This window comes from Coffea arabica, chromosome 11c (genome assembly GCF_036785885.1).
Source record: "Coffea arabica cultivar ET-39 chromosome 11c, Coffea Arabica ET-39 HiFi, whole genome shotgun sequence".
NCBI classification, from domain to species: Eukaryota; Viridiplantae; Streptophyta; class Magnoliopsida; order Gentianales; family Rubiaceae; genus Coffea; species Coffea arabica.
This window is the reverse complement of record NC_092330.1, coordinates 20,198,398-20,225,308: the sequence shown is the minus strand read 5'-3', so window position 1 is coordinate 20,225,308 and position 26,911 is coordinate 20,198,398. Positions and strand designations below refer to the sequence as shown.

Below are 26,911 nucleotides of genomic sequence, written 5' to 3'. Positions count from 1 at the left end.
AAGAAAATAAATCAAATTGATTTTACTCAAATACATCATCCTAATCAAATTATATTGATAATATATATTTTTTATAAATTATTAAATCATTTATATCCGGATCCGGGTCTAGTACGGGTCGGAATACTATATTCCGTATCCGACCCGTTTTTTTGTTTGAAAAAACGGATCCGGATCCGGATAACGGAATTAAATCCCTACCCATACCCGCAAAAATTTCAGGGATCCGATCCGGATCCGGGTGTAGACCCGACCCGTTGACAGGCCTAGGGTCACCCATCCTAGTACTACTGTCGCCCAAGCACGCTTAACTTCGAAGTTCTGATGGGATCCGGTGCATTAGTGCTGGTATGATCGCACCCGCCATGTTCCTTTCGCTTTATTCTTTTAAACTGCCACGTCCTGTGAAGCAGTTTGGCTTTTCTGGACCCGAATTCATTCTAAGCGTCAATTCATGAATTTCCTCTCATCCTTTTATTTATTTACTTTTATATTTTTTTCTTGTTGCTTTGCACCTTTTTTTTCCCTCGTCGCACAACTCTCAATTATCCTGAAATTGATCCTTCACGCTTGCGCTTATGCATTTGCGCCGACAACATTGACCGACGATCCGGGCTTCGATTCAGCCGTACCGTTCCTGACTTGTCTCGCGCCTTCAGATCCGCCTTCATGCTTCGATGAGAAGCAAAATATAAAGCAATCGTTCCGACGGAGCTAAATTACTACAGCATAAAGAACGAAGGGAAAATTTGGATTTCGAAACAAAAAAGGGAGGGGTGCAACACGAGGATTTCCCAGGGGGTCACCTAGGGGTGTCAACGGGCCGGGTCCGGGCCGGAATTCATTATTCCGGACCTGGACCCGGAGCCGACCCGTTTACCCGACGGGTCTTTTATTCGGTGTTCCGGATCCGGACCCGGCGAGTCTCGGATCCGGGTCGGGTCTACCCGAACAAATTTGCCAAAATTTATAATTTCTAACAAAAAAGAGAAAAAGATATATTTGTAAACAAATTTCTAGCTAATGCAAAGAAAAAACCAAATAAGAAAATAAATCAAATTGATTTTACTCAAATACATCATCCTAATCAAATTATATTGATAATATATATTTTTTATAAATTATTAAATCATTTATATCCGGATCCGGGTCTAATACGGGTCGGAATACTATATTCCGTATCCGACCCGTTTTTTTGTTTGAAAAAACGGATCCGGATCCGGATAACGGAATTAAATCCCTACCCATACCCGCAAAAATTTCAGGGATCCGATCCGGATCCGGGTGTAGACCCGACCCGTTGACCGGCCTAGGGTCACCCATCCTAGTACTACTGTCGCCCAAGCACGCTTAACTTCGAAGTTCTGATGGGATCCGGTGCATTAGTGCTGGTATGATCGCACCCGCCATGTTCCTTTCGCTTTATTCTTTTAAACTGCCACGTCCTGTGAAGCAGTTTGGCTTTTCTGGACCCGAATTCATTCTAAGCGTCAATTCATGAATTTCCTCTCATCCTTTTATTTATTTACTTTTATATTTTTTTCTTGTTGCTTTGCACCTTTTTTTTCCCTCGTCGCACAACTCTCAATTATCCTGAAATTGATCCTTCACGCTTGCGCTTATGCATTTGCGCCGACAACTTTGACCGACGATCCGGGCTTCGATCCAGCCGTACCGTTCCTGACTTGTCTCGCGCCTTCAGATCCGCCTTCATGCTTCGATGAGAAGCAAAATATAAAGCAATCGTTCCGACGGAGCTAAATTACTACAGCATAAAGAACGAAGGGGAAATTTGGATTTCGAAACAAAAAAGGGAGGGGTGCAACACGAGGATTTCCCAGGGGGTCACCTAGGGGTGTCAACGGGCCGGGTCTGGGCCGGAATTCATTATTCCGGACCCGGACCCGGATCCGACCCGTTTACCCGACGGGTCTTTTATTCTGTGTTCCGGATCCGGACCCGGCGAGTCTCGGATCCGGGTCGGGTCTACCCGAACAAATTTGCCAAAATTTATAATTTCTAACAAAAAAGAGAAAAAAATATATTTGTAAACTAATTTCTAACTAATGCAAAGAAAAAACCAAATAAGAAAATAAATCAAATTGATTTTACTCAAATACATCATCCTAATCAAATTATATTGATAATATATATTTTTTATAAATTATTAAATCATTTATATCCGGATCCGGGTCTAATACGGGTCGGAATACTATATTCCGTATCCGACCCATTTTTTTGTTTGAAAAAACGGATCCGGATCCGGATAACGGAATTAAATCCCTACCCATACCCGAAAAAATTTCAGCGATCCGATCCGGATCCGGGTCTAGACCCGACCCGTTGACAGGCCTAGGGTCACCCATCCTAGTACTACTGTCGCCCAAGCACGCTTAACTTCGGAGTTCTGATGGGATCCGGTGCATTAGTGCTGGTATGATCGCACCCGCCATGTTTCTTTCGCTTTATTCTTTTAAACTGCCACGTCCTGTGAAGCAGTTTGGCTTTTCTGGACCCGAATTCATTTTAAGCGTCAATTCAAGAATTTCCCCTCATCCTTTTATTTATTTACTTTTACATTTTTTTCTTGTTGATTTGCACCATTTTTTTTTCCCTCGTCGCGCAACTCTCAATTATTCTGAAATTGATCCTTCACGCTTGCACTTATACATTTGCGCCGACAACTTTGACCGACGATCCGGGCTTCGATCCAGCCGTACCGTTCCTGACTTGTCTCGCGCCTTCAGATCCGCCTTCATGCTTCGATAAGAAGCAAAATATAAAGCAATCGTTCCGACGGAGCTAAATTACTACAGCATAAAGAACGAAGGGGAAATTTGGATTTCGAAACAAAAAAGGGAGGGGTGCAACACGAGGACTTCCCAGGGGGTCACCCATCCTAGTACTACTCTCGCCCAAGCATGCTTAACTTCGGAGTTCTGATGGGATCCGGTGCATTAGTGCTGGTATGATCGCACCCACCATGTTCCTTTCGCTTTATTCTTTTAAACTGCCCCGTCCTGTGAAGCAGTGTGGCTTTTCTGGACCCGAATTCATTTTAAGCGTCAATTCAAGAATTTCCCCTCATCCTTTTATTTATTTACTTTTACATTTTTTTCTTGTTGATTTGCACCATTTTTTTTTCCCTCGTCGCGCAACTCTCAATTATTCTGAAATTGATCCTTCACGCTTGCACTTATACATTTGCGCCGACAACTTTGACCGACGATCCGGGTTTCGATCCAGCCGTACCGTTCCTGACTTGTCTCGCGCCTTCAGATCCGCCTTCATGCTTCGATGAGAAGCAAAATATAAAGCAATCGTTCCGACGGAGCTAAATTACTACAGCATAAAGAACGAAGGGGAAATTTGGATTTCGAAACAAAAAAGGGAGGGGTGCAACACGAGGATTTCCCAGGGGGTCACCTAGGGGTGTCAACGGGCCGGGTCCGGGCCGGAATTCATTATTCCGGACCCGGACCCGGAGCCGACCCGTTTACCCGACGGGTCTTTTATTCGGTGTTCCGGATCCGGACCCGGCGAGTCTCGGATCCGGGTCGGGTCTACCCGAACAAATTTGCCAAAATTTATAATTTCTAACAAAAAAGAGAAAAAGATATATTTGTAAACTAATTTCTAGCTAATGCAAAGAAAAAACCAAATAAGAAAATAAATCAAATTGATTTTACTCAAATACATCATCCTAATCAAATTATATTGATAATATATATTTTTTATAAATTATTAAATCATTTATATCCGAATCCGGGTCTAATACGGGTCGGAATACTATATTCCGTATCCGACCCGTTTTTTTGTTTGAAAAAACGGATCCGGATCCGGATAACGGAATTAAATCCCTACCCATACCCGCAAAAATTTCAGGGATCCGATCCGGATCCGGGTGTAGACCCGACCCGTTGACCGGCCTAGGGTCACCCATCCTAGTACTACTGTCGCCCAAGCACGCTTAACTTCGAAGTTCTGATGGGATCCGGTGCATTAGTGCTGGTATGATCGCACCCGCCATGTTCCTTTCGCTTTATTCTTTTAAACTGCCACGTCCTGTGAAGCAGTTTGGCTTTTCTGGACCCGAATTCATTCTAAGCGTCAATTCATGAATTTCCTCTCATCCTTTTATTTATTTACTTTTATATTTTTTTCTTGTTGCTTTGCACCTTTTTTTTCCCTCGTCGCACAACTCTCAATTATCCTGAAATTGATCCTTCACGCTTGCGCTTATGCATTTGCGCCGACAACTTTGACCGACGATCCGGGCTTCGATCCAGCCGTACCGTTCCTGACTTGTCTCGCGCCTTCAGATCCGCCTTCATGCTTCGATGAGAAGCAAAATATAAAGCAATCGTTCCGACGGAGCTAAATTACTACAGCATAAAGAACGAAGGGGAAATTTGGATTTCGAAACAAAAAAGGGAGGGGTGCAACACGAGGATTTCCCAGGGGGTCACCTAGGGGTGTCAACGGGCCGGGTCTGGGCCGGAATTCATTATTCCGGACCCGGACCCGGATCCGACCCGTTTACCCGACGGGTCTTTTATTCTGTGTTCCGGATCCGGACCCGGCGAGTCTCGGATCCGGGTCGGGTCTACCCGAACAAATTTGCCAAAATTTATAATTTCTAACAAAAAAGAGAAAAAAATATATTTGTAAACTAATTTCTAACTAATGCAAAGAAAAAACCAAATAAGAAAATAAATCAAATTGATTTTACTCAAATACATCATCCTAATCAAATTATATTGATAATATATATTTTTTATAAATTATTAAATCATTTATATCCGGATCCGGGTCTAATACGGGTCGGAATACTATATTCCGTATCCGACCCATTTTTTTGTTTGAAAAAACGGATCCGGATCCGGATAACGGAATTAAATCCCTACCCATACCCGAAAAAATTTCAGCGATCCGATCCGGATCCGGGTCTAGACCCGACCCGTTGACAGGCCTAGGGTCACCCATCCTAGTACTACTGTCGCCCAAGCACGCTTAACTTCGGAGTTCTGATGGGATCCGGTGCATTAGTGCTGGTATGATCGCACCCGCCATGTTTCTTTCGCTTTATTCTTTTAAACTGCCACGTCCTGTGAAGCAGTTTGGCTTTTCTGGACCCGAATTCATTTTAAGCGTCAATTCAAGAATTTCCCCTCATCCTTTTATTTATTTACTTTTACATTTTTTTCTTGTTGATTTGCACCATTTTTTTTTCCCTCGTCGCGCAACTCTCAATTATTCTGAAATTGATCCTTCACGCTTGCACTTATACATTTGCGCCGACAACTTTGACCGACGATCCGGGCTTCGATCCAGCCGTACCGTTCCTGACTTGTCTCGCGCCTTCAGATCCGCCTTCATGCTTCGATAAGAAGCAAAATATAAAGCAATCGTTCCGACGGAACTAAATTACTACAGCATAAAGAACGAAGGGGAAATTTGGATTTCGAAACAAAAAAGGGAGGGGTGCAACACGAGGACTTCCCAGGGGGTCACCCATCCTAGTACTACTCTCGCCCAAGCATGCTTAACTTCGGAGTTCTGATGGGATCCGGTGCATTAGTGCTGGTATGATCGCACCCACCATGTTCCTTTCGCTTTATTCTTTTAAACTGCCCCGTCCTGTGAAGCAGTGTGGCTTTTCTGGACCCGAATTCATTTTAAGCGTCAATTCAAGAATTTCCCCTCATCCTTTTATTTATTTACTTTTACATTTTTTTCTTGTTGATTTGCACCATTTTTTTTTCCCTCGTCGCGCAACTCTCAATTATTCTGAAATTGATCCTTCACGCTTGCACTTATACATTTGCGCCGACAACTTTGACCGACGATCCGGGTTTCGATCCAGCCGTACCGTTCCTGACTTGTCTCGCGCCTTCAGATCCGCCTTCATGCTTCGATGAGAAGCAAAATATAAAGCAATCGTTCCGACGGAGCTAAATTACTACAGCATAAAGAACGAAGGGGAAATTTGGATTTCGAAACAAAAAAGGGAGGGGTGCAACACGAGGATTTCCCAGGGGGTCACCTAGGGGTGTCAACGGGCCGGGTCCGGGCCGGAATTCATTATTCCGGACCCGGACCCGGAGCCGACCCGTTTACCCGACGGGTCTTTTATTCGGTGTTCCGGATCCGGACCCGGCGAGTCTCGGATCCGGGTCGGGTCTACCCGAACAAATTTGCCAAAATTTATAATTTCTAACAAAAAAGAGAAAAAGATATATTTGTAAACTAATTTCTAGCTAATGCAAAGAAAAAACCAAATAAGAAAATAAATCAAATTGATTTTACTCAAATACATCATCCTAATCAAATTATATTGATAATATATATTTTTTATAAATTATTAAATCATTTATATCCGAATCCGGGTCTAATACGGGTCGGAATACTATATTCCGTATCCGACCCGTTTTTTTGTTTGAAAAAACGGATCCGGATCCGGATAACGGAATTAAATCCCTACCCATACCCGCAAAAATTTCAGGGATCCGATCCGGATCCGGGTGTAGACCCGACCCGTTGACCGGCCTAGGGTCACCCATCCTAGTACTACTGTCGCCCAAGCACGCTTAACTTCGAAGTTCTGATGGGATCCGGTGCATTAGTGCTGGTATGATCGCACCCGCCATGTTCCTTTCGCTTTATTCTTTTAAACTGCCACGTCCTGTGAAGCAGTTTGGCTTTTCTGGACCCGAATTCATTCTAAGCGTCAATTCATGAATTTCCTCTCATCCTTTTATTTATTTACTTTTATATTTTTTTCTTGTTGCTTTGCACCTTTTTTTTCCCTCGTCGCACAACTCTCAATTATCCTGAAATTGATCCTTCACGCTTGCGCTTATGCATTTGCGCCGACAACTTTGACCGACGATCCGGGCTTCGATCCAGCCGTACCGTTCCTGACTTGTCTCGCGCCTTCAGATCCGCCTTCATGCTTCGATGAGAAGCAAAATATAAAGCAATCGTTCCGACGGAGCTAAATTACTACAGCATAAAGAACGAAGGGAAAATTTGGATTTCGAAACAAAAAAGGGAGGGGTGCAACACGAGGATTTCCCAGGGGGTCACCTAGGGGTGTCAACGGGCCGGGTCCGGGCCGGAATTCATTATTCCGGACCCGGACCCGGAGCCGACCCGTTTACCCGACGGGTCTTTTATTCGGTGTTCCGGATCCGGACCCGGCGAGTCTCGGATCCGGGTCGGGTCTACCCGAACAAATTTGCCAAAATTTATAATTTCTAACAAAAAAGAGAAAAAGATATATTTGTAAACAAATTTCTAGCTAATGCAAAGAAAAAACCAAATAAGAAAATAAATCAAATTGATTTTACTCAAATACATCATCCTAATCAAATTATATTGATAATATATATTTTTTATAAATTATTAAATCATTTATATCCGGATCCGGGTCTAATACGGGTCGGAATACTATATTCCGTATCCGACCCGTTTTTTTGTTTGAAAAAACGGATCCGGATCCGGATAACGGAATTAAATCCCTACCCATACCCGCAAAAATTTCAGGGATCCGATCCGGATCCGGGTGTAGACCCGACCCGTTGACAGGCCTAGGGTCACCCATCCTAGTACTACTGTCGCCCAAGCACGCTTAACTTCGAAGTTCTGATGGGATCCGGTGCATTAGTGCTGGTATGATCGCACCCGCCATGTTCCTTTCGCTTTATTCTTTTAAACTGCCACGTCCTGTGAAGCAGTTTGGCTTTTCTGGACCCGAATTCATTCTAAGCGTCAATTCATGAATTTCCTCTCATCCTTTTATTTATTTACTTTTATATTTTTTTCTTGTTGCTTTGCACCTTTTTTTTCCCTCGTCGCACAACTCTCAATTATCCTGAAATTGATCCTTCACGCTTGCGCTTATGCATTTGCGCCGACAACTTTGACCGACGATCCGGGCTTCGATCCAGCCGTACCGTTCCTGACTTGTCTCGCGCCTTCAGATCCGCCTTCATGCTTCGATGAGAAGCAAAATATAAAGCAATCGTTCCGACGGAGCTAAATTACTACAGCATAAAGAACGAAGGGAAAATTTGGATTTCGAAACAAAAAAGGGAGGGGTGCAACACGAGGATTTCCCAGGGGGTCACCTAGGGGTGTCAACGGGCCGGGTCCGGGCCGGAATTCATTATTCCGGACCCGGACCCGGAGCCGACCCGTTTACCCGACGGGTCTTTTATTCGGTGTTCCGGATCCGGACCCGGCGAGTCTCGGATCCGGGTCGGGTCTACCCGAACAAATTTGCCAAAATTTATAATTTCTAACAAAAAAGAGAAAAAGATATATTTGTAAACAAATTTCTAGCTAATGCAAAGAAAAAACCAAATAAGAAAATAAATCAAATTGATTTTACTCAAATACATCATCCTAATCAAATTATATTGATAATATATATTTTTTATAAATTATTAAATCATTTATATCCGGATCCGGGTCTAATACGGGTCGGAATACTATATTCCGTATCCGACCCGTTTTTTTGTTTGAAAAAACGGATCCGGATCCGGATAACGGAATTAAATCCCTACCCATACCCGCAAAAATTTCAGGGATCCGATCCGGATCCGGGTGTAGACCCGACCCGTTGACCGGCCTAGGGTCACCCATCCTAGTACTACTGTCGCCCAAGCACGCTTAACTTCGAAGTTCTGATGGGATCCGGTGCATTAGTGCTGGTATGATCACACCCGCCATGTTCCTTTCGCTTTATTCTTTTAAACTGCCACGTCCTGTGAAGCAGTTTGGCTTTTCTGGACCCGAATTCATTCTAAGCGTCAATTCATGAATTTCCTCTCATCCTTTTATTTATTTACTTTTATATTTTTTTCTTGTTGCTTTGCACCTTTTTTTTCCCTCGTCGCACAACTCTCAATTATCCTGAAATTGATCCTTCACGCTTGCGCTTATGCATTTGCGCCGACAACATTGACCGACGATCCGGGCTTCGATTCAGCCGTACCGTTCCTGACTTGTCTCGCGCCTTCAGATCCGCCTTCATGCTTCGATGAGAAGCAAAATATAAAGCAATCGTTCCGACGGAGCTAAATTACTACAGCATAAAGAACGAAGGGAAAATTTGGATTTCGAAACAAAAAAGGGAGGGGTGCAACACGAGGATTTCCCAGGGGGTCACCTAGGGGTGTCAACGGGCCGGGTCCGGGCCGGAATTCTTTATTCCGGACCCGGACCCGGATCCGACCCGTTTACCCGACGGGTCTTTTATTCGGTGTTCCGGATCCGGACCCGGCGAGTCTCGGATCCGGGTCGGGTCTACCCGAACAAATTTGCCAAAATTTATAATTTCTAACAAAAAAGAGAAAAAGATATATTTGTAAACTAATTTCTAGCTAATGCAAAGAAAAAACCAAATAAGAAAATAAATCAAATTGATTTTACTCAAATACATCATCCTAATCAAATTATATTGATAATATATATTTTTTATAAATTATTAAATCATTTATATCCGGATCCGGGTCTAATACGGGTCGGAATACTATATTCCGTATCCGACCCGTTTTTTTGTTTGAAAAAACGGATCCGGATCCGGATAACGGAATTAAATCCCTACCCATACCCGCAAAAATTTCAGGGATCCGATCCGGATCCGGGTGTAGACCCGACCCGTTGACCGGCCTAGGGTCACCCATCCTAGTACTACTGTCGCCCAAGCACGCTTAACTTCGAAGTTCTGATGGGATCCGGTGCATTAGTGCTGGTATGATCGCACCCGCCATGTTCCTTTCGCTTTATTCTTTTAAACTGCCACGTCCTGTGAAGCAGTTTGGCTTTTCTGGACCCGAATTCATTCTAAGCGTCAATTCATGAATTTCCTCTCATCCTTTTATTTATTTACTTTTATATTTTTTTCTTGTTGCTTTGCACCTTTTTTTTCCCTCGTCGCACAACTCTCAATTATCCTGAAATTGATCCTTCACGCTTGCGCTTATGCATTTGCGCCGACAACTTTGACCGACGATCCGGGCTTCGATCCAGCCGTACCGTTCCTGACTTGTCTCGCGCCTTCAGATCCGCCTTCATGCTTCGATGAGAAGCAAAATATAAAGCAATCGTTCCGACGGAGCTAAATTACTACAGCATAAAGAACGAAGGGGAAATTTGGATTTCGAAACAAAAAAGGGAGGGGTGCAACACGAGGATTTCCCAGGGGGTCACCTAGGGGTGTCAACGGGCCGGGTCTGGGCCGGAATTCATTATTCCGGACCCGGACCCGGATCCGACCCGTTTACCCGACGGGTCTTTTATTCTGTGTTCCGGATCCGGACCCGGCGAGTCTCGGATCCGGGTCGGGTCTACCCGAACAAATTTGCCAAAATTTATAATTTCTAACAAAAAAGAGAAAAAAATATATTTGTAAACTAATTTCTAACTAATGCAAAGAAAAAACCAAATAAGAAAATAAATCAAATTGATTTTACTCAAATACATCATCCTAATCAAATTATATTGATAATATATATTTTTTATAAATTATTAAATCATTTATATCCGGATCCGGGTCTAATACGGGTCGGAATACTATATTCCGTATCCGACCCATTTTTTTGTTTGAAAAAACGGATCCGGATCCGGATAACGGAATTAAATCCCTACCCATACCCGAAAAAATTTCAGCGATCCGATCCGGATCCGGGTCTAGACCCGACCCGTTGACAGGCCTAGGGTCACCCATCCTAGTACTACTGTCGCCCAAGCACGCTTAACTTCGGAGTTCTGATGGGATCCGGTGCATTAGTGCTGGTATGATCGCACCCGCCATGTTTCTTTCGCTTTATTCTTTTAAACTGCCACGTCCTGTGAAGCAGTTTGGCTTTTCTGGACCCGAATTCATTTTAAGCGTCAATTCAAGAATTTCCCCTCATCCTTTTATTTATTTACTTTTACATTTTTTTCTTGTTGATTTGCACCATTTTTTTTTCCCTCGTCGCGCAACTCTCAATTATTCTGAAATTGATCCTTCACGCTTGCACTTATACATTTGCGCCGACAACTTTGACCGACGATCCGGGCTTCGATCCAGCCGTACCGTTCCTGACTTGTCTCGCGCCTTCAGATCCGCCTTCATGCTTCGATAAGAAGCAAAATATAAAGCAATCGTTCCGACGGAGCTAAATTACTACAGCATAAAGAACGAAGGGGAAATTTGGATTTCGAAACAAAAAAGGGAGGGGTGCAACACGAGGACTTCCCAGGGGGTCACCCATCCTAGTACTACTCTCGCCCAAGCATGCTTAACTTCGGAGTTCTGATGGGATCCGGTGCATTAGTGCTGGTATGATCGCACCCACCATGTTCCTTTCGCTTTATTCTTTTAAACTGCCCCGTCCTGTGAAGCAGTGTGGCTTTTCTGGACCCGAATTCATTTTAAGCGTCAATTCAAGAATTTCCCCTCATCCTTTTATTTATTTACTTTTACATTTTTTTCTTGTTGATTTGCACCATTTTTTTTTCCCTCGTCGCGCAACTCTCAATTATTCTGAAATTGATCCTTCACGCTTGCACTTATACATTTGCGCCGACAACTTTGACCGACGATCCGGGTTTCGATCCAGCCGTACCGTTCCTGACTTGTCTCGCGCCTTCAGATCCGCCTTCATGCTTCGATGAGAAGCAAAATATAAAGCAATCGTTCCGACGGAGCTAAATTACTACAGCATAAAGAACGAAGGGGAAATTTGGATTTCGAAACAAAAAAGGGAGGGGTGCAACACGAGGATTTCCCAGGGGGTCACCTAGGGGTGTCAACGGGCCGGGTCCGGGCCGGAATTCATTATTCCGGACCCGGACCCGGAGCCGACCCGTTTACCCGACGGGTCTTTTATTCGGTGTTCCGGATCCGGACCCGGCGAGTCTCGGATCCGGGTCGGGTCTACCCGAACAAATTTGCCAAAATTTATAATTTCTAACAAAAAAGAGAAAAAGATATATTTGTAAACAAATTTCTAGCTAATGCAAAGAAAAAACCAAATAAGAAAATAAATCAAATTGATTTTACTCAAATACATCATCCTAATCAAATTATATTGATAATATATATTTTTTATAAATTATTAAATCATTTATATCCGGATCCGGGTCTAGTACGGGTCGGAATACTATATTCCGTATCCGACCCGTTTTTTTGTTTGAAAAAACGGATCCGGATCCGGATAACGGAATTAAATCCCTACCCATACCCGCAAAAATTTCAGGGATCCGATCCGGATCCGGGTGTAGACCCGACCCGTTGACAGGCCTAGGGTCACCCATCCTAGTACTACTGTCGCCCAAGCACGCTTAACTTCGAAGTTCTGATGGGATCCGGTGCATTAGTGCTGGTATGATCGCACCCGCCATGTTCCTTTCGCTTTATTCTTTTAAACTGCCACGTCCTGTGAAGCAGTTTGGCTTTTCTGGACCCGAATTCATTCTAAGCGTCAATTCATGAATTTCCTCTCATCCTTTTATTTATTTACTTTTATATTTTTTTCTTGTTGCTTTGCACCTTTTTTTTCCCTCGTCGCACAACTCTCAATTATCCTGAAATTGATCCTTCACGCTTGCGCTTATGCATTTGCGCCGACAACATTGACCGACGATCCGGGCTTCGATTCAGCCGTACCGTTCCTGACTTGTCTCGCGCCTTCAGATCCGCCTTCATGCTTCGATGAGAAGCAAAATATAAAGCAATCGTTCCGACGGAGCTAAATTACTACAGCATAAAGAACGAAGGGAAAATTTGGATTTCGAAACAAAAAAGGGAGGGGTGCAACACGAGGATTTCCCAGGGGGTCACCTAGGGGTGTCAACGGGCCGGGTCCGGGCCGGAATTCATTATTCCGGACCTGGACCCGGAGCCGACCCGTTTACCCGACGGGTCTTTTATTCGGTGTTCCGGATCCGGACCCGGCGAGTCTCGGATCCGGGTCGGGTCTACCCGAACAAATTTGCCAAAATTTATAATTTCTAACAAAAAAGAGAAAAAGATATATTTGTAAACAAATTTCTAGCTAATGCAAAGAAAAAACCAAATAAGAAAATAAATCAAATTGATTTTACTCAAATACATCATCCTAATCAAATTATATTGATAATATATATTTTTTATAAATTATTAAATCATTTATATCCGGATCCGGGTCTAATACGGGTCGGAATACTATATTCCGTATCCGACCCGTTTTTTTGTTTGAAAAAACGGATCCGGATCCGGATAACGGAATTAAATCCCTACCCATACCCGCAAAAATTTCAGGGATCCGATCCGGATCCGGGTGTAGACCCGACCCGTTGACCGGCCTAGGGTCACCCATCCTAGTACTACTGTCGCCCAAGCACGCTTAACTTCGAAGTTCTGATGGGATCCGGTGCATTAGTGCTGGTATGATCGCACCCGCCATGTTCCTTTCGCTTTATTCTTTTAAACTGCCACGTCCTGTGAAGCAGTTTGGCTTTTCTGGACCCGAATTCATTCTAAGCGTCAATTCATGAATTTCCTCTCATCCTTTTATTTATTTACTTTTATATTTTTTTCTTGTTGCTTTGCACCTTTTTTTTCCCTCGTCGCACAACTCTCAATTATCCTGAAATTGATCCTTCACGCTTGCGCTTATGCATTTGCGCCGACAACTTTGACCGACGATCCGGGCTTCGATCCAGCCGTACCGTTCCTGACTTGTCTCGCGCCTTCAGATCCGCCTTCATGCTTCGATGAGAAGCAAAATATAAAGCAATCGTTCCGACGGAGCTAAATTACTACAGCATAAAGAACGAAGGGGAAATTTGGATTTCGAAACAAAAAAGGGAGGGGTGCAACACGAGGATTTCCCAGGGGGTCACCTAGGGGTGTCAACGGGCCGGGTCTGGGCCGGAATTCATTATTCCGGACCCGGACCCGGATCCGACCCGTTTACCCGACGGGTCTTTTATTCTGTGTTCCGGATCCGGACCCGGCGAGTCTCGGATCCGGGTCGGGTCTACCCGAACAAATTTGCCAAAATTTATAATTTCTAACAAAAAAGAGAAAAAAATATATTTGTAAACTAATTTCTAACTAATGCAAAGAAAAAACCAAATAAGAAAATAAATCAAATTGATTTTACTCAAATACATCATCCTAATCAAATTATATTGATAATATATATTTTTTATAAATTATTAAATCATTTATATCCGGATCCGGGTCTAATACGGGTCGGAATACTATATTCCGTATCCGACCCATTTTTTTGTTTGAAAAAACGGATCCGGATCCGGATAACGGAATTAAATCCCTACCCATACCCGAAAAAATTTCAGCGATCCGATCCGGATCCGGGTCTAGACCCGACCCGTTGACAGGCCTAGGGTCACCCATCCTAGTACTACTGTCGCCCAAGCACGCTTAACTTCGGAGTTCTGATGGGATCCGGTGCATTAGTGCTGGTATGATCGCACCCGCCATGTTTCTTTCGCTTTATTCTTTTAAACTGCCACGTCCTGTGAAGCAGTTTGGCTTTTCTGGACCCGAATTCATTTTAAGCGTCAATTCAAGAATTTCCCCTCATCCTTTTATTTATTTACTTTTACATTTTTTTCTTGTTGATTTGCACCATTTTTTTTTCCCTCGTCGCGCAACTCTCAATTATTCTGAAATTGATCCTTCACGCTTGCACTTATACATTTGCGCCGACAACTTTGACCGACGATCCGGGCTTCGATCCAGCCGTACCGTTCCTGACTTGTCTCGCGCCTTCAGATCCGCCTTCATGCTTCGATAAGAAGCAAAATATAAAGCAATCGTTCCGACGGAGCTAAATTACTACAGCATAAAGAACGAAGGGGAAATTTGGATTTCGAAACAAAAAAGGGAGGGGTGCAACACGAGGACTTCCCAGGGGGTCACCCATCCTAGTACTACTCTCGCCCAAGCATGCTTAACTTCGGAGTTCTGATGGGATCCGGTGCATTAGTGCTGGTATGATCGCACCCACCATGTTCCTTTCGCTTTATTCTTTTAAACTGCCCCGTCCTGTGAAGCAGTGTGGCTTTTCTGGACCCGAATTCATTTTAAGCGTCAATTCAAGAATTTCCCCTCATCCTTTTATTTATTTACTTTTACATTTTTTTCTTGTTGATTTGCACCATTTTTTTTTCCCTCGTCGCGCAACTCTCAATTATTCTGAAATTGATCCTTCACGCTTGCACTTATACATTTGCGCCGACAACTTTGACCGACGATCCGGGTTTCGATCCAGCCGTACCGTTCCTGACTTGTCTCGCGCCTTCAGATCCGCCTTCATGCTTCGATGAGAAGCAAAATATAAAGCAATCGTTCCGACGGAGCTAAATTACTACAGCATAAAGAACGAAGGGGAAATTTGGATTTCGAAACAAAAAAGGGAGGGGTGCAACACGAGGATTTCCCAGGGGGTCACCTAGGGGTGTCAACGGGCCGGGTCCGGGCCGGAATTCATTATTCCGGACCCGGACCCGGAGCCGACCCGTTTACCCGACGGGTCTTTTATTCGGTGTTCCGGATCCGGACCCGGCGAGTCTCGGATCCGGGTCGGGTCTACCCGAACAAATTTGCCAAAATTTATAATTTCTAACAAAAAAGAGAAAAAGATATATTTGTAAACTAATTTCTAGCTAATGCAAAGAAAAAACCAAATAAGAAAATAAATCAAATTGATTTTACTCAAATACATCATCCTAATCAAATTATATTGATAATATATATTTTTTATAAATTATTAAATCATTTATATCCGAATCCGGGTCTAATACGGGTCGGAATACTATATTCCGTATCCGACCCGTTTTTTTGTTTGAAAAAACGGATCCGGATCCGGATAACGGAATTAAATCCCTACCCATACCCGCAAAAATTTCAGGGATCCGATCCGGATCCGGGTGTAGACCCGACCCGTTGACCGGCCTAGGGTCACCCATCCTAGTACTACTGTCGCCCAAGCACGCTTAACTTCGAAGTTCTGATGGGATCCGGTGCATTAGTGCTGGTATGATCGCACCCGCCATGTTCCTTTCGCTTTATTCTTTTAAACTGCCACGTCCTGTGAAGCAGTTTGGCTTTTCTGGACCCGAATTCATTCTAAGCGTCAATTCATGAATTTCCTCTCATCCTTTTATTTATTTACTTTTATATTTTTTTCTTGTTGCTTTGCACCTTTTTTTTCCCTCGTCGCACAACTCTCAATTATCCTGAAATTGATCCTTCACGCTTGCGCTTATGCATTTGCGCCGACAACTTTGACCGACGATCCGGGCTTCGATCCAGCCGTACCGTTCCTGACTTGTCTCGCGCCTTCAGATCCGCCTTCATGCTTCGATGAGAAGCAAAATATAAAGCAATCGTTCCGACGGAGCTAAATTACTACAGCATAAAGAACGAAGGGGAAATTTGGATTTCGAAACAAAAAAGGGAGGGGTGCAACACGAGGATTTCCCAGGGGGTCACCTAGGGGTGTCAACGGGCCGGGTCTGGGCCGGAATTCATTATTCCGGACCCGGACCCGGATCCGACCCGTTTACCCGACGGGTCTTTTATTCTGTGTTCCGGATCCGGACCCGGCGAGTCTCGGATCCGGGTCGGGTCTACCCGAACAAATTTGCCAAAATTTATAATTTCTAACAAAAAAGAGAAAAAAATATATTTGTAAACTAATTTCTAACTAATGCAAAGAAAAAACCAAATAAGAAAATAAATCAAATTGATTTTACTCAAATACATCATCCTAATCAAATTATATTGATAATATATATTTTTTATAAATTATTAAATCATTTATATCCGGATCCGGGTCTAATACGGGTCGGAATACTATATTCCGTATCCGACCCATTTTTTTGTTTGAAAAAACGGATCCGGATCCGGATAACGGAATTAAATCCCTACCCATACCCGAAAAAATTTCAGCGATCCGATCCGGATCCGGGTCTAGACCCGACCCGTTGACAGGCCTAGGGTCACCCATCCTAGTACTACTGTCGCCCAAGCACGCTTAACTTCGGAGTTCTGATGGGATCCGGTGCATTAGTGCTGGTATGATCGCACCCGCCATGTTTCTTTCGCTTTATTCTTTTAAACTGCCACGTCCTGTGAAGCAGTTTGGCTTTTCTGGACCCGAATTCATTTTAAGCGTCAATTCAAGAATTTCCCCTCATCCTTTTATTTATTTACTTTTACATTTTTTTCTTGTTGATTTGCACCATTTTTTTTTCCCTCGTCGCGCAACTCTCAATTATTCTGAAATTGATCCTTCACGCTTGCACTTATACATTTGCGCCGACAACTTTGACCGACGATCCGGGCTTCGATCCAGCCGTACCGTTCCTGACTTGTCTCGCGCCTTCAGATCCGCCTTCATGCTTCGATAAGAAGCAAAATATAAAGCAATCGTTCCGACGGAGCTAAATTACTACAGCATAAAGAACGAAGGGGAAATTTGGATTTCGAAACAAAAAAGGGAGGGGTGCAACACGAGGACTTCCCAGGGGGTCACCCATCCTAGTACTACTCTCGCCCAAGCATGCTTAACTTCGGAGTTCTGATGGGATCCGGTGCATTAGTGCTGGTATGATCGCACCCACCATGTTCCTTTCGCTTTATTCTTTTAAACTGCCCCGTCCTGTGAAGCAGTGTGGCTTTTCTGGACCCGAATTCATTTTAAGCGTCAATTCAAGAATTTCCCCTCATCCTTTTATTTATTTACTTTTACATTTTTTTCTTGTTGATTTGCACCATTTTTTTTTCCCTCGTCGCGCAACTCTCAATTATTCTGAAATTGATCCTTCACGCTTGCACTTATACATTTGCGCCGACAACTTTGACCGACGATCCGGGTTTCGATCCAGCCGTACCGTTCCTGACTTGTCTCGCGCCTTCAGATCCGCCTTCATGCTTCGATGAGAAGCAAAATATAAAGCAATCGTTCCGACGGAGCTAAATTACTACAGCATAAAGAACGAAGGGGAAATTTGGATTTCGAAACAAAAAAGGGAGGGGTGCAACACGAGGATTTCCCAGGGGGTCACCTAGGGGTGTCAACGGGCCGGGTCCGGGCCGGAATTCATTATTCCGGACCCGGACCCGGAGCCGACCCGTTTACCCGACGGGTCTTTTATTCGGTGTTCCGGATCCGGACCCGGCGAGTCTCGGATCCGGGTCGGGTCTACCCGAACAAATTTGCCAAAATTTATAATTTCTAACAAAAAAGAGAAAAAGATATATTTGTAAACTAATTTCTAGCTAATGCAAAGAAAAAACCAAATAAGAAAATAAATCAAATTGATTTTACTCAAATACATCATCCTAATCAAATTATATTGATAATATATATTTTTTATAAATTATTAAATCATTTATATCCGAATCCGGGTCTAATACGGGTCGGAATACTATATTCCGTATCCGACCCGTTTTTTTGTTTGAAAAAACGGATCCGGATCCGGATAACGGAATTAAATCCCTACCCATACCCGCAAAAATTTCAGGGATCCGATCCGGATCCGGGTGTAGACCCGACCCGTTGACCGGCCTAGGGTCACCCATCCTAGTACTACTGTCGCCCAAGCACGCTTAACTTCGAAGTTCTGATGGGATCCGGTGCATTAGTGCTGGTATGATCGCACCCGCCATGTTCCTTTCGCTTTATTCTTTTAAACTGCCACGTCCTGTGAAGCAGTTTGGCTTTTCTGGACCCGAATTCATTCTAAGCGTCAATTCATGAATTTCCTCTCATCCTTTTATTTATTTACTTTTATATTTTTTTCTTGTTGCTTTGCACCTTTTTTTTCCCTCGTCGCACAACTCTCAATTATCCTGAAATTGATCCTTCACGCTTGCGCTTATGCATTTGCGCCGACAACTTTGACCGACGATCCGGGCTTCGATCCAGCCGTACCGTTCCTGACTTGTCTCGCGCCTTCAGATCCGCCTTCATGCTTCGATGAGAAGCAAAATATAAAGCAATCGTTCCGACGGAGCTAAATTACTACAGCATAAAGAACGAAGGGAAAATTTGGATTTCGAAACAAAAAAGGGAGGGGTGCAACACGAGGATTTCCCAGGGGGTCACCTAGGGGTGTCAACGGGCCGGGTCCGGGCCGGAATTCATTATTCCGGACCCGGACCCGGAGCCGACCCGTTTACCCGACGGGTCTTTTATTCGGTGTTCCGGATCCGGACCCGGCGAGTCTCGGATCCGGGTCGGGTCTACCCGAACAAATTTGCCAAAATTTATAATTTCTAACAAAAAAGAGAAAAAGATATATTTGTAAACAAATTTCTAGCTAATGCAAAGAAAAAACCAAATAAGAAAATAAATCAAATTGATTTTACTCAAATACATCATCCTAATCAAATTATATTGATAATATATATTTTTTATAAATTATTAAATCATTTATATCCGGATCCGGGTCTAATACGGGTCGGAATACTATATTCCGTATCCGACCCGTTTTTTTGTTTGAAAAAACGGATCCGGATCCGGATAACGGAATTAAATCCCTACCCATACCCGCAAAAATTTCAGGGATCCGATCCGGATCCGGGTGTAGACCCGACCCGTTGACCGGCCTAGGGTCACCCATCCTAGTACTACTGTCGCCCAAGCACGCTTAACTTCGAAGTTCTGATGGGATCCGGTGCATTAGTGCTGGTATGATCGCACCCGCCATGTTCCTTTCGCTTTATTCTTTTAAACTGCCACGTCCTGTGAAGCAGTTTGGCTTTTCTGGACCCGAATTCATTCTAAGCGTCAATTCATGAATTTCCTCTCATCCTTTTATTTATTTACTTTTATATTTTTTTCTTGTTGCTTTGCACCTTTTTTTTCCCTCGTCGCACAACTCTCAATTATCCTGAAATTGATCCTTCACGCTTGCGCTTATGCATTTGCGCCGACAACTTTGACCGACGATCCGGGCTTCGATCCAGCCGTACCGTTCCTGACTTGTCTCGCGCCTTCAGATCCGCCTTCATGCTTCGATGAGAAGCAAAATATAAAGCAATCGTTCCGACGGAGCTAAATTACTACAGCATAAAGAACGAAGGGAAAATTTGGATTTCGAAACAAAAAAGGGAGGGGTGCAACACGAGGATTTCCCAGGGGGTCACCTAGGGGTGTCAACGGGCCGGGTCCGGGCCGGAATTCATTATTCCGGACCCGGACCCGGAGCCGACCCGTTTACCCGACGGGTCTTTTATTCGGTGTTCCGGATCCGGACCCGGCGAGTCTCGGATCCGGGTCGGGTCTACCCGAACAAATTTGCCAAAATTTATAATTTCTAACAAAAAAGAGAAAAAGATATATTTGTAAACAAATTTCTAGCTAATGCAAAGAAAAAACCAAATAAGAAAATAAATCAAATTGATTTTACTCAAATACATCATCCTAATCAAATTATATTGATAATATATATTTTTTATAAATTATTAAATCATTTATATCCGGATCCGGGTCTAATACGGGTCGGAATACTATATTCCGTATCCGACCCGTTTTTTTGTTTGAAAAAACGGATCCGGATCCGGATAACGGAATTAAATCCCTACCCATACCCGCAAAAATTTCAGGGATCCGATCCGGATCCGGGTGTAGACCCGACCCGTTGACCGGCCTAGGGTCACCCATCCTAGTACTACTGTCGCCCAAGCACGCTTAACTTCGAAGTTCTGATGGGATCCGGTGCATTAGTGCTGGTATGATCACACCCGCCATGTTCCTTTCGCTTTATTCTTTTAAACTGCCACGTCCTGTGAAGCAGTTTGGCTTTTCTGGACCCGAATTCATTCTAAGCGTCAATTCATGAATTTCCTCTCATCCTTTTATTTATTTACTTTTATATTTTTTTCTTGTTGCTTTGCACCTTTTTTTTCCCTCGTCGCACAACTCTCAATTATCCTGAAATTGATCCTTCACGCTTGCGCTTATGCATTTGCGCCGACAACATTGACCGACGATCCGGGCTTCGATTCAGCCGTACCGTTCCTGACTTGTCTCGCGCCTTCAGATCCGCCTTCATGCTTCGATGAGAAGCAAAATATAAAGCAATCGTTCCGACGGAGCTAAATTACTACAGCATAAAGAACGAAGGGAAAATTTGGATTTCGAAACAAAAAAGGGAGGGGTGCAACACGAGGATTTCCCAGGGGGTCACCTAGGGGTGTCAACGGGCCGGGTCCGGGCCGGAATTCTTTATTCCGGACCCGGACCCGGATCCGACCCGTTTACCCGACGGGTCTTTTATTCGGTGTTCCGGATCCGGACCCGGCGAGTCTCGGATCCGGGTCGGGTCTACCCGAACAAATTTGCCAAAATTTATAATTTCTAACAAAAAAGAGAAAAAGATATATTTGTAAACTAATTTCTAGCTAATGCAAAGAAAAAACCAAATAAGAAAATAAATCAAATTGATTTTACTCAAATACATCATCCTAATCAAATTATACTGATAATATATATTTTTTATAAATTATTAAATCATTTATATCCGGATCCGGGTCTAGTACGGGTCGGAATACTATATTCCGTATCCGACCCGTTTTTTTGTTTGAAAAAACGGATTCGGATCCGGATAACGGAATTAAATCCCTACCCATACCAGCAAAAATTTCAAGGATCCGATCCGGATCCGGGTGTAGACCCGACCCGTTGACCGGCCTAGGGTCACCCATCCTAGTACTACTGTCGCCCAAGCACGCTTAACTTCGAAGTTCTGATGGGATCCGGTGCATTAGTGCTGGTATGATCGCACCCGCCATGTTCCTTTCGCTTTATTCTTTTAAACTGCCACGTCCTGTGAAGCAGTTTGGCTTTTCTGGACCCGAATTCATTCTAAGCGTCAATTCATGAATTTCCTCTCATCCTTTTATTTATTTACTTTTATATTTTTTTCTTGTTGCTTTGCACCTTTTTTTTCCCTCGTCGCACAACTCTCAATTATCCTGAAATTGATCCTTCACGCTTGCGCTTATGCATTTGCGCCGACAACTTTGACCGACGATCCGGGCTTCGATCCAGCCGTACCGTTCCTGACTTGTCTCGCGCCTTCAGATCCGCCTTCATGCTTCGATGAGAAGCAAAATATAAAGCAATCGTTCCGACGGAGCTAAATTACTACAGCATAAAGAACGAAGGGAAAATTTGGATTTCGAAACAAAAAAGGGAGGGGTGCAACACGAGGATTTCCCAGGGGGTCACCTAGGGGTGTCAACGGGCCGGGTCCGGGCCGGAATTCATTATTCCGGACCTGGACCCGGAGCCGACCCGTTTACCCGACGGGTCTTTTATTCGGTGTTCCGGATCCGGACCCGGCGAGTCTCGGATCCGGGTCGGGTCTACCCGAACAAATTTGCCAAAATTTATAATTTCTAACAAAAAAGAGAAAAAGATATATTTGTAAACAAATTTCTAGCTAATGCAAAGAAAAAACCAAATAAGAAAATAAATCAAATTGATTTTACTCAAATACATCATCCTAATCAAATTATATTGATAATATATATTTTTTATAAATTATTAAATCATTTATATCCGGATCCGGGTCTAATACGGGTCGGAATACTATATTCCGTATCCGACCCGTTTTTTTGTTTGAAAAAACGGATCCGGATCCGGATAACGGAATTAAATCCCTACCCATACCCGCAAAAATTTCAGGGATCCGATCCGGATCCGGGTGTAGACCCGACCCGTTGACCGGCCTAGGGTCACCCATCCTAGTACTACTGTCGCCCAAGCACGCTTAACTTCGAAGTTCTGATGGGATCCGGTGCATTAGTGCTGGTATGATCGCACCCGCCATGTTCCTTTCGCTTTATTCTTTTAAACTGCCACGTCCTGTGAAGCAGTTTGGCTTTTCTGGACCCGAATTCATTCTAAGCGTCAATTCATGAATTTCCTCTCATCCTTTTATTTATTTACTTTTATATTTTTTTCTTGTTGCTTTGCACCTTTTTTTTCCCTCGTCGCACAACTCTCAATTATCCTGAAATTGATCCTTCACGCTTGCGCTTATGCATTTGCGCCGACAACTTTGACCGACGATCCGGGCTTCGATCCAGCCGTACCGTTCCTGACTTGTCTCGCGCCTTCAGATCCGCCTTCATGCTTCGATGAGAAGCAAAATATAAAGCAATCGTTCCGACGGAGCTAAATTACTACAGCATAAAGAACGAAGGGGAAATTTGGATTTCGAAACAAAAAAGGGAGGGGTGCAACACGAGGATTTCCCAGGGGGTCACCTAGGGGTGTCAACGGGCCGGGTCTGGGCCGGAATTCATTATTCCGGACCCGGACCCGGATCCGACCCGTTTACCCGACGGGTCTTTTATTCTGTGTTCCGGATCCGGACCCGGCGAGTCTCGGATCCGGGTCGGGTCTACCCGAACAAATTTGCCAAAATTTATAATTTCTAACAAAAAAGAGAAAAAAATATATTTGTAAACTAATTTCTAACTAATGCAAAGAAAAAACCAAATAAGAAAATAAATCAAATTGATTTTACTCAAATACATCATCCTAATCAAATTATATTGATAATATATATTTTTTATAAATTATTAAATCATTTATATCCGGATCCGGGTCTAATACGGGTCGGAATACTATATTCCGTATCCGACCCATTTTTTTGTTTGAAAAAACGGATCCGGATCCGGATAACGGAATTAAATCCCTACCCATACCCGAAAAAATTTCAGCGATCCGATCCGGATCCGGGTCTAGACCCGACCCGTTGACAGGCCTAGGGTCACCCATCCTAGTACTACTGTCGCCCAAGCACGCTTAACTTCGGAGTTCTGATGGGATCCGGTGCATTAGTGCTGGTATGATCGCACCCGCCATGTTTCTTTCGCTTTATTCTTTTAAACTGCCACGTCCTGTGAAGCAGTTTGGCTTTTCTGGACCCGAATTCATTTTAAGCGTCAATTCAAGAATTTCCCCTCATCCTTTTATTTATTTACTTTTACATTTTTTTCTTGTTGATTTGCACCATTTTTTTTTCCCTCGTCGCGCAACTCTCAATTATTCTGAAATTGATCCTTCACGCTTGCACTTATACATTTGCGCCGACAACTTTGACCGACGATCCGGGCTTCGATCCAGCCGTACCGTTCCTGACTTGTCTCGCGCCTTCAGATCCGCCTTCATGCTTCGATAAGAAGCAAAATATAAAGCAATCGTTCCGACGGAGCTAAATTACTACAGCATAAAGAACGAAGGGGAAATTTGGATTTCGAAACAAAAAAGGGAGGGGTGCAACACGAGGACTTCCCAGGGGGTCACCCATCCTAGTACTACTCTCGCCCAAGCATGCTTAACTTCGGAGTTCTGATGGGATCCGGTGCATTAGTGCTGGTATGATCGCACCCACCATGTTCCTTTCGCTTTATTCTTTTAAACTGCCCCGTCCTGTGAAGCAGTGTGGCTTTTCTGGACCCGAATTCATTTTAAGCGTCAATTCAAGAATTTCCCCTCATCCTTTTATTTATTTACTTTTACATTTTTTTCTTGTTGATTTGCACCATTTTTTTTTCCCTCGTCGCGCAACTCTCAATTATTCTGAAATTGATCCTTCACGCTTGCACTTATACATTTGCGCCGACAACTTTGACCGACGATCCGGGTTTCGATCCAGCCGTACCGTTCCTGACTTGTCTCGCGCCTTCAGATCCGCCTTCATGCTTCGATGAGAAGCAAAATATAAAGCAATCGTTCCGACGGAGCTAAATTACTACAGCATAAAGAACGAAGGGGAAATTTGGATTTCGAAACAAAAAAGGGAGGGGTGCAACACGAGGATTTCCCAGGGGGTCACCTAGGGGTGTCAACGGGCCGGGTCCGGGCCGGAATTCATTATTCCGGACCCGGACCCGGAGCCGACCCGTTTACCCGACGGGTCTTTTATTCGGTGTTCCGGATCCGGACCCGGCGAGTCTCGGATCCGGGTCGGGTCTACCCGAACAAATTTGCCAAAATTTATAATTTCTAACAAAAAAGAGAAAAAGATATATTTGTAAACTAATTTCTAGCTAATGCAAAGAAAAAACCAAATAAGAAAATAAATCAAATTGATTTTACTCAAATACATCATCCTAATCAAATTATATTGATAATATATATTTTTTATAAATTATTAAATCATTTATATCCGAATCCGGGTCTAATACGGGTCGGAATACTATATTCCGTATCCGACCCGTTTTTTTGTTTGAAAAAACGGATCCGGATCCGGATAACGGAATTAAATCCCTACCCATACCCGCAAAAATTTCAGGGATCCGATCCGGATCCGGGTGTAGACCCGACCCGTTGACCGGCCTAGGGTCACCCATCCTAGTACTACTGTCGCCCAAGCACGCTTAACTTCGAAGTTCTGATGGGATCCGGTGCATTAGTGCTGGTATGATCGCACCCGCCATGTTCCTTTCGCTTTATTCTTTTAAACTGCCACGTCCTGTGAAGCAGTTTGGCTTTTCTGGACCCGAATTCATTCTAAGCGTCAATTCATGAATTTCCTCTCATCCTTTTATTTATTTACTTTTATATTTTTTTCTTGTTGCTTTGCACCTTTTTTTTCCCTCGTCGCACAACTCTCAATTATCCTGAAATTGATCCTTCACGCTTGCGCTTATGCATTTGCGCCGACAACTTTGACCGACGATCCGGGCTTCGATCCAGCCGTACCGTTCCTGACTTGTCTCGCGCCTTCAGATCCGCCTTCATGCTTCGATGAGAAGCAAAATATAAAGCAATCGTTCCGACGGAGCTAAATTACTACAGCATAAAGAACGAAGGGGAAATTTGGATTTCGAAACAAAAAAGGGAGGGGTGCAACACGAGGATTTCCCAGGGGGTCACCTAGGGGTGTCAACGGGCCGGGTCTGGGCCGGAATTCATTATTCCGGACCCGGACCCGGATCCGACCCGTTTACCCGACGGGTCTTTTATTCTGTGTTCCGGATCCGGACCCGGCGAGTCTCGGATCCGGGTCGGGTCTACCCGAACAAATTTGCCAAAATTTATAATTTCTAACAAAAAAGAGAAAAAAATATATTTGTAAACTAATTTCTAACTAATGCAAAGAAAAAACCAAATAAGAAAATAAATCAAATTGATTTTACTCAAATACATCATCCTAATCAAATTATATTGATAATATATATTTTTTATAAATTATTAAATCATTTATATCCGGATCCGGGTCTAATACGGGTCGGAATACTATATTCCGTATCCGACCCATTTTTTTGTTTGAAAAAACGGATCCGGATCCGGATAACGGAATTAAATCCCTACCCATACCCGAAAAAATTTCAGCGATCCGATCCGGATCCGGGTCTAGACCCGACCCGTTGACAGGCCTAGGGTCACCCATCCTAGTACTACTGTCGCCCAAGCACGCTTAACTTCGGAGTTCTGATGGGATCCGGTGCATTAGTGCTGGTATGATCGCACCCGCCATGTTTCTTTCGCTTTATTCTTTTAAACTGCCACGTCCTGTGAAGCAGTTTGGCTTTTCTGGACCCGAATTCATTTTAAGCGTCAATTCAAGAATTTCCCCTCATCCTTTTATTTATTTACTTTTACATTTTTTTCTTGTTGATTTGCACCATTTTTTTTTCCCTCGTCGCGCAACTCTCAATTATTCTGAAATTGATCCTTCACGCTTGCACTTATACATTTGCGCCGACAACTTTGACCGACGATCCGGGCTTCGATCCAGCCGTACCGTTCCTGACTTGTCTCGCGCCTTCAGATCCGCCTTCATGCTTCGATAAGAAGCAAAATATAAAGCAATCGTTCCGACGGAGCTAAATTACTACAGCATAAAGAACGAAGGGGAAATTTGGATTTCG

The 26,911-nt window shown here is 43.7% G+C and overlaps 6 non-coding genes and 23 pseudogenes across 6 annotated transcripts; all 29 read right to left on the bottom strand.

Moving 5' to 3' along the window:
* Window positions 1-238: 238 nt before the first annotated feature.
* Window positions 239-362, bottom strand: LOC140020052 (5S ribosomal RNA; annotated as a pseudogene).
* Window positions 363-1,287: 925 nt separating this feature from the next.
* LOC140019499 (5S ribosomal RNA) lies at window positions 1,288-1,405 on the bottom strand (annotated as a pseudogene).
* Window positions 1,406-2,330: 925 nt separating this feature from the next.
* Window positions 2,331-2,448, bottom strand: LOC140018618 (5S ribosomal RNA; annotated as a pseudogene).
* A 413-nt stretch (window positions 2,449-2,861) lies between these two features.
* On the bottom strand, window positions 2,862-2,980 carry LOC140017771 (5S ribosomal RNA). The gene has a single exon (XR_011824077.1). It is a non-coding gene; the product is annotated as a 5S ribosomal RNA (ribosomal RNA).
* Window positions 2,981-3,907: 927 nt separating this feature from the next.
* LOC140019498 (5S ribosomal RNA) lies at window positions 3,908-4,025 on the bottom strand (annotated as a pseudogene).
* Window positions 4,026-4,950: 925 nt separating this feature from the next.
* Window positions 4,951-5,068, bottom strand: LOC140018617 (5S ribosomal RNA; annotated as a pseudogene).
* A 413-nt stretch (window positions 5,069-5,481) lies between these two features.
* On the bottom strand, window positions 5,482-5,600 carry LOC140017770 (5S ribosomal RNA). The gene has a single exon (XR_011824076.1). It is a non-coding gene; the product is annotated as a 5S ribosomal RNA (ribosomal RNA).
* A 927-nt stretch (window positions 5,601-6,527) lies between these two features.
* On the bottom strand, window positions 6,528-6,645 carry LOC140019497 (5S ribosomal RNA; annotated as a pseudogene).
* Window positions 6,646-7,564: 919 nt separating this feature from the next.
* On the bottom strand, window positions 7,565-7,688 carry LOC140020050 (5S ribosomal RNA; annotated as a pseudogene).
* A 925-nt stretch (window positions 7,689-8,613) lies between these two features.
* Window positions 8,614-8,731, bottom strand: LOC140020401 (5S ribosomal RNA; annotated as a pseudogene).
* Window positions 8,732-9,656: 925 nt separating this feature from the next.
* LOC140019496 (5S ribosomal RNA) lies at window positions 9,657-9,774 on the bottom strand (annotated as a pseudogene).
* Window positions 9,775-10,699: 925 nt separating this feature from the next.
* Window positions 10,700-10,817, bottom strand: LOC140018616 (5S ribosomal RNA; annotated as a pseudogene).
* Window positions 10,818-11,230: 413 nt separating this feature from the next.
* Window positions 11,231-11,349, bottom strand: LOC140017769 (5S ribosomal RNA). Its single transcript, XR_011824075.1, has one exon. It is a non-coding gene; the product is annotated as a 5S ribosomal RNA (ribosomal RNA).
* Window positions 11,350-12,270: 921 nt separating this feature from the next.
* Window positions 12,271-12,394, bottom strand: LOC140020049 (5S ribosomal RNA; annotated as a pseudogene).
* Window positions 12,395-13,319: 925 nt separating this feature from the next.
* Window positions 13,320-13,437, bottom strand: LOC140019495 (5S ribosomal RNA; annotated as a pseudogene).
* Window positions 13,438-14,362: 925 nt separating this feature from the next.
* Window positions 14,363-14,480, bottom strand: LOC140018615 (5S ribosomal RNA; annotated as a pseudogene).
* Window positions 14,481-14,893: 413 nt separating this feature from the next.
* On the bottom strand, window positions 14,894-15,012 carry LOC140017768 (5S ribosomal RNA). Its single transcript, XR_011824074.1, has one exon. It is a non-coding gene; the product is annotated as a 5S ribosomal RNA (ribosomal RNA).
* A 927-nt stretch (window positions 15,013-15,939) lies between these two features.
* On the bottom strand, window positions 15,940-16,057 carry LOC140019494 (5S ribosomal RNA; annotated as a pseudogene).
* Window positions 16,058-16,982: 925 nt separating this feature from the next.
* Window positions 16,983-17,100, bottom strand: LOC140018614 (5S ribosomal RNA; annotated as a pseudogene).
* A 413-nt stretch (window positions 17,101-17,513) lies between these two features.
* On the bottom strand, window positions 17,514-17,632 carry LOC140017766 (5S ribosomal RNA). The gene has a single exon (XR_011824072.1). It is a non-coding gene; the product is annotated as a 5S ribosomal RNA (ribosomal RNA).
* Window positions 17,633-18,559: 927 nt separating this feature from the next.
* On the bottom strand, window positions 18,560-18,677 carry LOC140019493 (5S ribosomal RNA; annotated as a pseudogene).
* A 925-nt stretch (window positions 18,678-19,602) lies between these two features.
* Window positions 19,603-19,720, bottom strand: LOC140019491 (5S ribosomal RNA; annotated as a pseudogene).
* A 925-nt stretch (window positions 19,721-20,645) lies between these two features.
* On the bottom strand, window positions 20,646-20,763 carry LOC140020399 (5S ribosomal RNA; annotated as a pseudogene).
* Window positions 20,764-21,688: 925 nt separating this feature from the next.
* On the bottom strand, window positions 21,689-21,806 carry LOC140019490 (5S ribosomal RNA; annotated as a pseudogene).
* A 925-nt stretch (window positions 21,807-22,731) lies between these two features.
* Window positions 22,732-22,849, bottom strand: LOC140019489 (5S ribosomal RNA; annotated as a pseudogene).
* Window positions 22,850-23,774: 925 nt separating this feature from the next.
* On the bottom strand, window positions 23,775-23,892 carry LOC140018613 (5S ribosomal RNA; annotated as a pseudogene).
* A 413-nt stretch (window positions 23,893-24,305) lies between these two features.
* Window positions 24,306-24,424, bottom strand: LOC140017765 (5S ribosomal RNA). Its single transcript, XR_011824071.1, has one exon. It is a non-coding gene; the product is annotated as a 5S ribosomal RNA (ribosomal RNA).
* A 927-nt stretch (window positions 24,425-25,351) lies between these two features.
* On the bottom strand, window positions 25,352-25,469 carry LOC140019488 (5S ribosomal RNA; annotated as a pseudogene).
* A 925-nt stretch (window positions 25,470-26,394) lies between these two features.
* On the bottom strand, window positions 26,395-26,512 carry LOC140018611 (5S ribosomal RNA; annotated as a pseudogene).
* Window positions 26,513-26,911: the final 399 nt, after the last annotated feature.